Raw genomic sequence first — 12,172 nt, 5'->3', positions numbered from 1 at the left:
TTGGTCTCCTAGCATGATTACCTAAAATACAAGACGTAATAGTAAGATTACTTAAAATATATATGTCAGGATTCATTGAATATATTTTTAATTACATCTCTCTTTATGATTTATATAATTAACTGAGTATCGCTTTTGAAAGATGAAAGATGTTTGGTCAAATAAGTTATATAGTTTTAAAATACATATATTTATTTCAACCCGCACAGTAGTAGTGCTGTGAAATATTTTTGTTATATTATTAAATTACTTACGAGTATAAGCTTTTATTTAAATAATAAATCCCCATTCCCAGCTGAAAACTAAAGGCATGTTGTGCGGTGTGTATGATAGTAGGTGTCTGGGACTTCGGTTTCGGTATTGTAAAATAGAGTAAATTAAAAATAATTAAAATTACTAAAAATGTTCCACAAATATTTGTTAACATTAAAAATCGTTTAGTCAGCAACAAGTGTCCTTATCAGTTGCAATCGATACAAATGTTGACAACTAAAACGTTTTGGTAACCGCTCCGCTCCAGCAACAAACTACCATGAAAATTCGTTTCAATGTATTACCATAAATAAAATATATAAACACCGATGGATACGCATGCGAAAGGATTCGACACACTGGCACATGTGTTTGCATATGTAAAAGGACTTTTTATACATTTAACTTGGCTTTTGAAGCTTTTTTTTGTTATTTTTAATTTCTGTACAAATGTGACAAAAGGACCAGTTGAATCTGTAATGCAGCAGAACCAGTACGAGAATCGGAATCGGATTCAGTGTACCAGCAACAGTGGTAGCGGTAGCACATGGAAAATAGTGGCAACACCGATTTCGAGTTACAGCATATAAGTTTATTTGCCATTTAAGGATTAAAGCATGTACAAAAGGATTTTATGTGAAGAGCACATATGCATGTGTGTGTGTGTGTGTGTGAAGTGTGTGTGTTTAACATTTACGGCAGAATAAAAATGGCATAAATATTTTAAATAAATCCACAACAATGGCGTTGGCGCCCCACGCACACACGGATGCTGGCAGTGACGTTGTTGTTAGTGCTTTGGTACTTTTTGAGCGCTGTGTGTTGTGTGTTGTGTGTGGTGCGCTATGGGCTGTGGGCTGTGGGCTGTGGGCTGGAGTTGGTTGTGTTTTGGAGCAGCAGTTGCTGCTTGAACGCCACAATTGCCTCTTGCCTCGGGACAACGGAAATGAAAAATGAAATCCAAATATACATTTTATAGTCGCGCACAGAAAATACGGAAAAGCACGCGTAACGCCAGGTAATTCAACTTAATCCTGACAGCCTTGAGTGATGTTGAATGTTGTTCGCTGATCTGAATCTGATGTAAATGGTTGGTTTATGTGTGGCTGTGTTCATTGTAAGCTCGTTGGTAATATCTTATTTATTTTGCACCACCCTTCTATGCCTACCCGACCTCAATTTCAATGTGGCACTCTTCTATGATGCCATAAAGCAAGCGAAGCAACAGCAGAGCTCAGACAGCAGCTATCCTCCTATGCGTTATGAGGTAAAATAGTAGCAACATCAATTTATGTAATTTTTTCGTTTTTCATGTTTTTTCTGTTTTTTTGTGCTTTTAAATTCATTTTCAAGATAAAAATGTGAGTCAACTTATGCCAATATTATATGCTGTCACTTGGCACAAAATAAAATGCCACCGCTTGTGATGAGGTGACTTTTGATTGACAACATTTCATAATGCCTAAAATGCTTCATGTTATAAAATTAAGCTCACAAAATTGTCATTTTAGGTAAATGATTATTTTTCATCTTTCGTAGTATTGCAGAGATATACATTGCGAAGTTATCTCAGATATTAATAAAAGATAAATCCTGCAAATATAAATGTTTTAAACGTTACTTAACTAATAATACAAAATGACACGAAAAATTTGATTTAATAATATATAAAAGGAGGAACCAACTAATGTTTTAGCCTAGTACTATATTTTGTACATTAAACTAAATTCAGTTTAATGTACTGGCTTCGTTAGACCAGTTAACTTGGTTGAGATTGCTTGAATTACTTTAATCTGAAGTAAGTTAACTGATCTAACGAAGTCGAGGAAATGTACTATTAGCCTGAACGTTTTTATACTAAACAATTTTTAAATTACGTATTATATATATATACCTTGTTATCAAAAAGGAACTTATTCGTTCTTTTTTTGAATCCCCGCGCTTATCCAATCGGTAAATTTTTTTTATTTTCACGCTGGCAACACTATTATACACATTCTGTCAAAGTTTAAGGCATATCGTACGATTAGTTTTTGTTTGGCGTCTATACAAAGAAGTCGAAAAATTTTCGTCTGGCGATTTTTAGCTGAATTTCATTCAAAAAAAGTGTCGTTGTGATGTGGCTAAAGAGATGATTTCCAATGCAAATAGTGACCCCACATTCATCGAACGCATCATAACTGGTGATGAGACATGGGTTTATAAGTTTGACATATCCCCCCAAACAATAATCGACCGAATGGTGCTTCGAAGGTGAGCCGAAACCGAAAAGAGAACGCCAAAGTCGGTCCAAAATCAAGGTTATGTTGACTGTTTTCTTCGATATTCGTGGTGTGGTGCACTATGAATTCCTTCCGGTCGGTCAAACGGTCAATAAGGAGTATTATTTGGTGATTATGCGTCGTTTGCGTGAGGCCATTCGCAAAAAGTGGCCAGATTTATGGCAGGAAAACTCATGGATTTTACACCACGACAACGCTCCGGCTCACACAGCGTTAGTTGTGTCGCAGTTTTTGGCCAAAAATTCCACCAATATCATCAATCAAGCACCGTACTCTCCAGATATGGCCCCGTGTGACTTTTTCCTCTTTCCCCGACCCAAATTGCCTTTGCGTTTTGTGACCATATAGGCCATAAAAGAGAATTCGCTGCGCGAACCAAAGGCGTATAAAACTTGTATGGAAAATTGGATCATGCGTTGGCATGCATGTATTGCCGCAGGAGGAGAGTACTTTAAAGGCGATAATAAGTAAAATTATTAAAAATTAAAATTTTGCGTTTTTTAACTTCTCGTTCTTTTTTGATCAAATAGTACATATGGGAATGAAAAACATTTAATACATATTTTATCTAGGTTGGTTTTAGAAGAAACTGTAATCAACTTTAAGACACTAATTAGTCATTTGATATAAATAATTTTTCGTTTTGTTAGTTTGATTACAAGTTGCATAGTTTAACCTATGTATATATATATAAGGTAATTGCCTCTGACAAATTGTGTAAAATATAGCATCCATCACTATAAACATACTGCTGTAGGCATTTGTATATAAGTTAGTGAGTTTTAATACATAATTTACATAAATTATTCTTATGATAAGAAACTACTTATTGTGAATAGTACTGTTCTTAACCATATCGTATTTCCATATCTGGTTAATACATAATTTTTTAATTTCGATTGTAATCCTGTATGTATGTGGAAAATAGTTACCACATTAACCAAAACCTTGGTTTTTATGCAAATTATTATATCCATTTTTTGTCAATATCAAACGTTACTTTACTATAATTTCAATCAAATACTGTAAGATCACAATGTGGTTGTTTGTAGTAGCAGATGCTCTGATTACTTAAAATTCATACTGGCTTATTTAGTATGTCATGCAATCAACTTGTTTTCCAAAATGGTCCGAAAGAAATATTCCATCGGATAAGCATCTGGCGAATAAGAAAGCCATGACTCGGATGCTTCGGTGGGATATTTTCAGTTCTTTGGCCATTGGAAAACTACTTCGACGTGGATTTCTTTTCGAGTCAAGCATTCACTTTCCGAACCACTTCAGGTAATGTTGCTGCTTCTATTCGTCCATCATCATAGCGTTTGGTGACGCCGTCTGTATTATTATATCGACTTATGATACGATACACAAACATTTTCTTCACTTGGAGGTGGTTGAGCTCACAAATAGTTATTCCATTTCGAATAACTATTGTTGTGAAAAATTTAGACGCAAATGCTTGTGATAGCCTGTAAATAATATAAACGGCTGTCATTCGTATGAATTTCACGTAGTTGGCAATATCAGTTTGACAGATATATGGTACTTGTGTGTAGTTGGTAACACTTAAATGGCCTAAACCTGTACTTTTAAAAAGTGGAGTTAAAAGCATTTAAAAATTAAAAAGGTCACTACCAAAATTCTTATTTTATTAACTTGTTATTTACAAATGTATTTAGTACTTCAGCATTCTTCAGTAATTATGTAGTCCATATGACAACATATGCTGGATTTAATTTATAGTAAATAAATTAAATTGTTGTTTTTTTACTACTTTTTTATCCTGCTATTCCGGTACCATTCAGGCAATCGAATGCCTGAACGAAGGAGATAACGTTAGTTTCTGTTTCCTCTTTGGCTGTTACTGTTTTAAGCCTGAGCATTCAATGGTGCCACATGAAGGAACTCTATATATTGTTGGCCTAAATATATTCTTCGTTAAATTATCTTTTACTTTCTGTATTTAAAAAAAAAAAAAATAAATTTGAATTGAATTACTACTATTGATTGGTATGTAACTTGTTGTGTACTTGGCCATGTTCGAATGTGTAGTATTTTGCCCTCAGAGGTGCACCAAAAGTATTGCTTCAGCGTTTTGTTTTTATTTTTTGGATACCAGAATGAATGTTGATTGAAATTTCAATAATCAATGAATTTGCTTGATAAAGTGGGTTTCCACACACCATGCTCATATCAGCAATACTTTCATGAAATACGGATTTCTTCAAGGTTTTTACTTATACTATCATAGTTAATTCATATGGAATTAAGTGGATAAAGAAATAAGGTTCATGCACTTGGAGATATATAAATGAATGCACCTTGTATGCCCAATGCTATGTGCAGTTCGATATGTGAGTACGTACAAGAGTATGTTGAATTGGCCCCAAGAGCTCCGTTGGCTACTCTTAGTTAACTGATTTTCTTTTAAAAACTTTTCTTTTAAGTGTCAATGAAAAAAAAAAATATGAATCAAAGTTTCATAAACTGAAACCAATTAGAAAACTATGCTGTGAGTAACTTTATTAATTATATACTTAATAACTTCTTCTAAGTTTGAATTTGTTCAATGACACTTAATAGTTCCAGACAACGAAATTTTGTTTCAAATCTGCTTAGGAGCCATTATTCAGTATATTATTCGTTGAAAATATCTTTTATTGGTTCAGTAGCTATTATGAAATTGAAATGTTTTGACACATTTGAAATGTTTATGAAAATGTTTATTTGTATTTAGCCACATTCGAAATGCAAAATGCTTCCCTGACAAATATGGAATACTCGCTCCTTATTGTGACTGTCACTTGTTTTATCGTTATTTCTGTTTTTATTTTGCATTTATTTATTTATTATATTTTTTTGGTTGGGTTAGGTTGTTTCGCTGCTGTTGCAGTTGTTGTATTGTTGTTATCATTAGGAAAGAAGTGACAGCGTGACATGGCATGACAAACATAGATTACGCGAATAAAACTAAAGAAGTATTGTGCTAACTGGAGCGGAGCAGAACGGAGCTGTGTTTGGAAATGCAGTACCCAAAGCGAGCTTATCACATCCCTTTTAGCCAATGCCATTGAAATCGTAGACGTTCAGGCAATGACATCAGCGAATGTCTCTGATGGATTCAGTTGTTTTGTTGCTGTCAGCAAGTGTTGACAGTGGAGCTGTCATTTGGCGATGACTATGCAAAGTAGTTCTACATCGTGGCGCGGAAAATACATAATACAAGTACAAAGCCATCGTAGAGAAAGAAATGAAGGAAGTGAAAATTTCCCTTTTAGGAGATTTCATTGTATTTACTTCCGCTTGTAATCTGTTTCCACCAATAAGTCTTATGATATATAACTTGACATCTAGCACATTTCGAACATAAATATTTTGTGAGTGGGGTCACGATATTAATGTTTAAATATTTTAAGATATATTGGGGGTACTATCTGTGCTTTTTTACTATTGCAGTATACTTTAATGTTGTATAAATATTGTTGTGTACATAAAAAATTACTGATGTGAGATGGCACATACATAATATTTATTGCTAATATCACGTTTTTGAAATATACTTACAGTTTTCGTAGTTTGTGGTATTCTAAAATGCATCTGTTCTGGAGATAAAGCAATTTTGGCAAACCCCTACTAACTGTTAATGATATAATGCTGTATCTCATATTGTATACAGCTGTATACGTATTGTAGCAAATATTAATAATCCATTTAAAGTTCTTAAACAACGAATTACAACAAATAATGTTTTTCTAATTATAAATAGCAAAATAGAGTTCAGACTTTTATTTCCTAGAAAGCAGTTAGAATATATGCATGTCAAAACAATAACTTATGGTACTTCTTGAAGTTCAAGATATCGTAGTTGTTGGCTTAAATGTTCCCTTAATAAGATCTGCTTTGATCTGATTGTAAGTTTAATTTTAAAAATTAAAAAACCAAGTACGGATTGAGTCCATAGGGCTCTTGGTTATTTGGAAGTATATAAAACCGTTGGGCTGTCATCATCATTTCTCAACTATTTTAAATGTTTTATTGAAAATTAATATAGTTGAGTGTGATTCCATATAAAAGGGTGCTCTTAAAAATTTCATTGAAGAACATCCTTCAAACCTTCTTTTTTAATTCTTTTTTAAAATATTAATTTATAATTTAGCGAGACTTTAAATTATTAACTTTCTAAATATTTTGACATCGGTTTGTCTACCTCAACGTTGTAAGAGAGTAGTATATAAAATCTCTTTTATAACCTTTTTCGTTATATAAAAAAAAAATTATTAAATATTTCATATTGAAAAATATTTTTACTCTACTCTATTGACGCCTTAGTAGCATACTTAAGGCAGTGAGAGGTTAGAATTTTCCTTTTTGAAGCAAAAGAGTACATGATATTCTGCAAATAATGAAGAATATGAGGAATGGTCCATGCGAACTGAAAAAGTGAAATAAAGAAAATATACAGTTGTCAATATAAGATAAGATAAATAAGCGTGTATCTTTTTTAATGTTATGATTGTCAATTTTTTTATGTATGCAAATAGCTGATATGTATTCAATTTTTTTTTTAGCAGGAAATGAAACATTATTGAAAAAGGGATATATTTTTTTCCAAATTTTTGTTCCTAAAGTCAGAAATTTACAGATGCAATTAAGAGTTTTATATTATAAAATATCTAAAATTTACAAATTTTTCAAAACTAATATTGTTACAACACTGTTTTGGGTGCTATCTCACAAAAACTATTTCCTATTGAAAAAAATTCCTAACTTCTTATTACCCAACTCAAAATTCAGGATGTGCTGAAAGAAGTTTGATACCGATTTTGCCTGATACAATTACAATATAAGGAAAAAGCATATGAAATATGTAAATGAACATGAAGAAATTTTTAATACCATGTTTGAAAACTGAACTGTACTACTTTAATCAATAGAAATCAAATATCTTCCAGGACAAAAATAAGATTGACTTCACTAATGGCGTGCGCTTCTATTTATTGGCTTCGGTTTAACAGTACTTATCACATAAAAAATCACCCTTCATAAACTCCTTGAACATCATTTTGAGTTCCTCTTTCAGTTTCTTCCATGTTTTATTTTTTTTTTTTTTATTTTAGTTCTATTTGCGCAATTTCCGTTTCAAATTTAAACTATTGATTTTCATGACTTTACAATTTTTGTTCTACAAAATGCAGACACAGAAAACCCAAATGAAAAAACCTCATATAGAGCACAAAAAAAAAAATATACCGGAAAAACTAGAAAGAAAAACGCAGATAAAGAAGCGAAGAACACACATGGAATATGTTGAAAAAGTTCTTTACTCTTTACTTTTATGCTTCCACCGCATTCCCATTTAATCGCACTTGTACGCTCAGAAGTCTCCTGCCGTTGGCACAAATGTCGTCTGTAATTTGGAGCAGTTTTAGTGACATACTAAATTGGCTTTTATCTTGGAGGTAAATGCCGGAAATGGACTTCGACGAGTGCGGCTGTCAAGGACATGATGGCAAAGAATATGTACATTTCTCGTGTCCAATTACATGAAATGAAAGCACTTTTCATGAAATTTCTCTCCTAACAATAAGTGAAATTGGGTAAAAGTATTGTTAAATGGTAGAATTGATAGTAAATATAAAATCCATCCAACAATTTTCATAACTCACCAAGTTAAATACCTGAAAAAATGAAAAAAATAAAATAAATAAAATAAAAACTCTTTTTTATTGAAAATGTCATAAAAAATGCAAATAAAATTTATGAGTTGAGTTTTTAATATGAATGGATATTGTAGGAAAATAATATTATTTTTTTGTGATTATTGCTGAATTCCCTAATTCAGTTTAATTTAAAAGTTTTTATATTCATATCGAAGTGAGATTAATTTTATTTATTAATGTATTTTTTTATTCAGTACTTTTATATTTTTATTCATAAAGGAAAATGTTAATAATATTCTAATTAAATATCAAGTTATTTTTTAAAATGAAATATCTTTTGTATATTATTATGTTGAGGCTAGTGAAGTCAGTGCATTTGAGCACTTTTACTCAGTATTAACAGCCAGGTTTCTTCATAACCCCTCTCTACGCCTTAATTATTGTTTATCACTTCATCAGACTAAACAATAATTGACCTCAGATCTGCATACTTCATAACCCCTCTCTACGCCTTGATTATTGTTTATTACTTCATCAGACTAAACAATAATTGACCTCAGGTCTGCATACCTCCCCGAGAAGCCTGTAACCGTTCTGAGATTCGATACCGTGGTGTTGGTGAGCCCGTCAGTTTTCGTGATTTATAACCTTTTGAGAATAACTGTGTTAGATTTGCTGCGGAATAACAGAGTGTTGTGCTAGCAGAATAAAACTTTTCTTACCTGATTGTTCGAGTTACTTACAAACATGTGATTGAAGTCTACTAAAAAATGTTTGATATCTTGATACTATAAATATACTTTTCTATGAACGATCTAATAATGTATAGATACATAGCTAGTAGCTTGTCCCCTGAAACTTCACTTATTAGAAAATAAGCACAAAAAATTTCCAAGTAATGTTATATCTATTTTATAGCCTATATATGTTAATGCACATATGCACTTTTACAATTCATTATACAATATACCAGAGATGCATGGAGCATATTAAATTCATCATATAGTTTATTATTCCCTAATTTGTGATTCCTATTAAAAACAAAAATATCATAGTGGTCCTTTGTTAAAAAAAGCTTGGGAACCACTGATCTACACTAACAATATCTGAGTATAATTTCTATTTAGTTGAAAAGCTTTTGTGAACTTTGTTTATTATGGTCAATAAGTTATGATCATCATTATTTTATTATAGACATTCATTATAGACGAGAAGAACAAAAATTTTCCTATTTAGATACTAAATTAATAAAAATATTACGAACATTAACTTTTATATGTATAATAATCTATTTCGATAGGTAAAACGGTAACCTCCGTCACATTCATTCCAACAAAATCATTCTATCAAAAATATAATATTATAAGAATTCCATAAACAAATACCTGGTACTTGCAGTCTCAAAAATAATTATTTACGAATAATTAAATATAAGAATTATTTCCAAGACCACTAATGAAGGGTATTTGGCAATATTCGAAACAGCTGTATGGTCAGCCAAAAATTCAATTAATTAAAATAATTTAAAAAATAAATTTTTGTTGTTGTTTCACTTCTGTTCGAAAACGTCTTTATATAAACAAATACTGAAAAAATGAAATGAACTAAAGAAGAAATAATATGACGAAATATATTTAAAAAAAAACAACTATCTTTAAAAAAATTATCATAAAATTGTTTTATAAACAATTGTCCTGTAAATAATTGTTATGTAAATAACTGTTCTATAAACTAACCATTTACAAGGAATCTTGCGAAAATAAAGTCTAATAGATTTAGTTCATATTTAATATATAAACTATTAATGGTATTTGTTGATTTTATACGGCATCTTTCATTCCTATTGAAAGCTTAAGTACATTGTGACCGAAAAGTTTCCGGAAATTTTAAATAAAACGCAAAATTCTTAATCTTCATCAATATTTATTTTATCTCCTTCAAAATATGCTCCATTAGAAGCGATACACAAATGCCAACGTTTCTTCCAATCATCAAAACATTTTTTATAGGCGCTTTCCGGTATGGCTTTGAGTTTCCTCTGCGAATTCTGTTTTACGTCTTCTATGGATTCAAAACGCGTTCCTCTGAGTGGTAATTTGAGTTTGGGAAACAGGAAAAAGTCACACGGTGCAAGATCAGGTGAATACGGGGGCTGTTCGATGGTATTTATTGAATGTTTGGCCTTAAAATCGTTGATAATGTTGGCTCGGTGCGAGGGAGCATTATCGTCATGAAAAATCCATGAATTATCCTTCCACAATTGAGGCCGTTTACGGCGGATATTTTCACGCAAACGTCTTAAAACAGTCAAATAATAGGCTTTATTGACTGTTTGTCCTTCAGGGACGAATTCATGATGCACCACACCACGAATATCGAAGAAAACAATCAGCATTGCCTTGATTTTCGAGCGACTTTGGCGTGGTTTTTTCGGTTTCGGCTCGTCTTTTCCTCTCCATTCCGATGATTGTTGGCTTGTTTGCATGTCGTACTCGTAGACCCATGTCTCGTCACCCGTTATGATGCGTTCCATGAAAGTTGGATCGGAATTGGCACGATCAAGCATGTCTAACGAGACCTGTCCACGATGGTGTTTTTGGAACAAATTGAGGTGAATCGGAAAAAGCCGAGCGTTGACACGTCGCATACACAAATTGTCCACCAAAATCAAACGAGCCATCTCACGACCGATGCCTAGCTCTCGTGCTATCTCTCTAACACTCACATGAGGATTTTTGAACACGATTTCCTTTGCCTTTTCAATGTTTTCGTCGGTGGTAGAGGTCGAAGGTCGTCCAGAACGCGGCATGTCTTCGACGGTCGTACGACAGTCCTGAAAGGCTTTGTACCACTCATAAACTTGAGTTTTCGATAAAACTGATTCCCCATAAGCCTTTTGTAGCATTCGCAACGATTCTGCACACGAAAATTCGTTCGAAACACAAAATTTGATGCAAACTCTTTGATCAATTTTTTTTTCCATTTTTTTTTTCGCAACGCACTACTGAGGTGAACTGGTTTCAACAGCTGCCGTAAACGAACTGTCTGACAGATCGCGCTCATTTTTGGCATAGTAATTAAGGACAGTGCTGCCAAACTACATAAACTTAAAATATCGAAAAATATACAGCGCGCGAATTTTAAATGAGAATTTCCGAAAACTTTTCGGTCACAATGTATTGATTGATATTTCCTTTTCCTCAAAAGATTTCAATGAAAGATTCTAATATTCTATATATTCTATAGATTCTTATTATACATTACGCATTAGTTGGGCACATTCTTCTAGCATTAATAGCACCAATACCGATGATTAATCTCTACTAAACTTATTACTATCATATCGGTACAGCTTTAGTAATGATGGATCTATTATATACGACAATGGATCAGTGTCCCAATTTGACTCTAAGTTTTACCAAAAGTAACTCTTGCAGGCGTAGCAAGCTTCTCTTCAGTTTATATGTTACGATTGTTTGATGACGGTTTTTGTTTAGTATTATTATTAAATATTCAATTTAATTTCATTATTATTCCTAAATAATTATATTTTTGCCTAAGAATCTTAATTATGAAACATGGATTTTTCCATTTGTTTATAGATTGTCTATTTTTATGTGGTCACTATGTAATATATTGTATCATAAAAATTGTTTGATTGTTATAATCTATACTAAAAGGGAATCTCCTAGTATCTCCCAGTGTAAACAATAAATTAAATTTCTCTTGTGCATAACAGAGAATCTATTTCGAATATAAAATAGAGGTTATAGTTAAAAAACACCAAAGTTGGAAATTTAATAACAAAATTATTTTTTAATTAAGTTATGATTCAATTTGATTTAATTTTATGATAAATGTGTTTATTTATATATTAAATAATTTTAATTTTAAAAGATTTTACTGATAATTAGCACTTTTTGCTAAAGAAGTAAAACTTTATTGGAAGTTAGAAGAGGTAATAAAAGAAATCGCCTT

General features: G+C 32.0%; 1 protein-coding gene across 1 annotated transcript in view; it reads right to left on the bottom strand.

Annotated features, from left to right (window-relative positions):
* LOC119676050 overlaps positions 1-12,172 on the bottom strand; it is a 15,462-nt gene that overhangs the window by 512 nt on the left and 2,778 nt on the right. The window lies entirely within an intron of this gene.

Source organism: Teleopsis dalmanni, chromosome 2, assembly GCF_002237135.1.
Source record: "Teleopsis dalmanni isolate 2A chromosome 2, ASM223713v2, whole genome shotgun sequence".
NCBI lineage: Eukaryota > Metazoa > Arthropoda > Insecta > Diptera > Diopsidae > Teleopsis > Teleopsis dalmanni.
The sequence above is the reverse complement of the archived record's forward strand: the minus strand, read 5'-3'. Positions and strand labels throughout refer to the sequence as shown.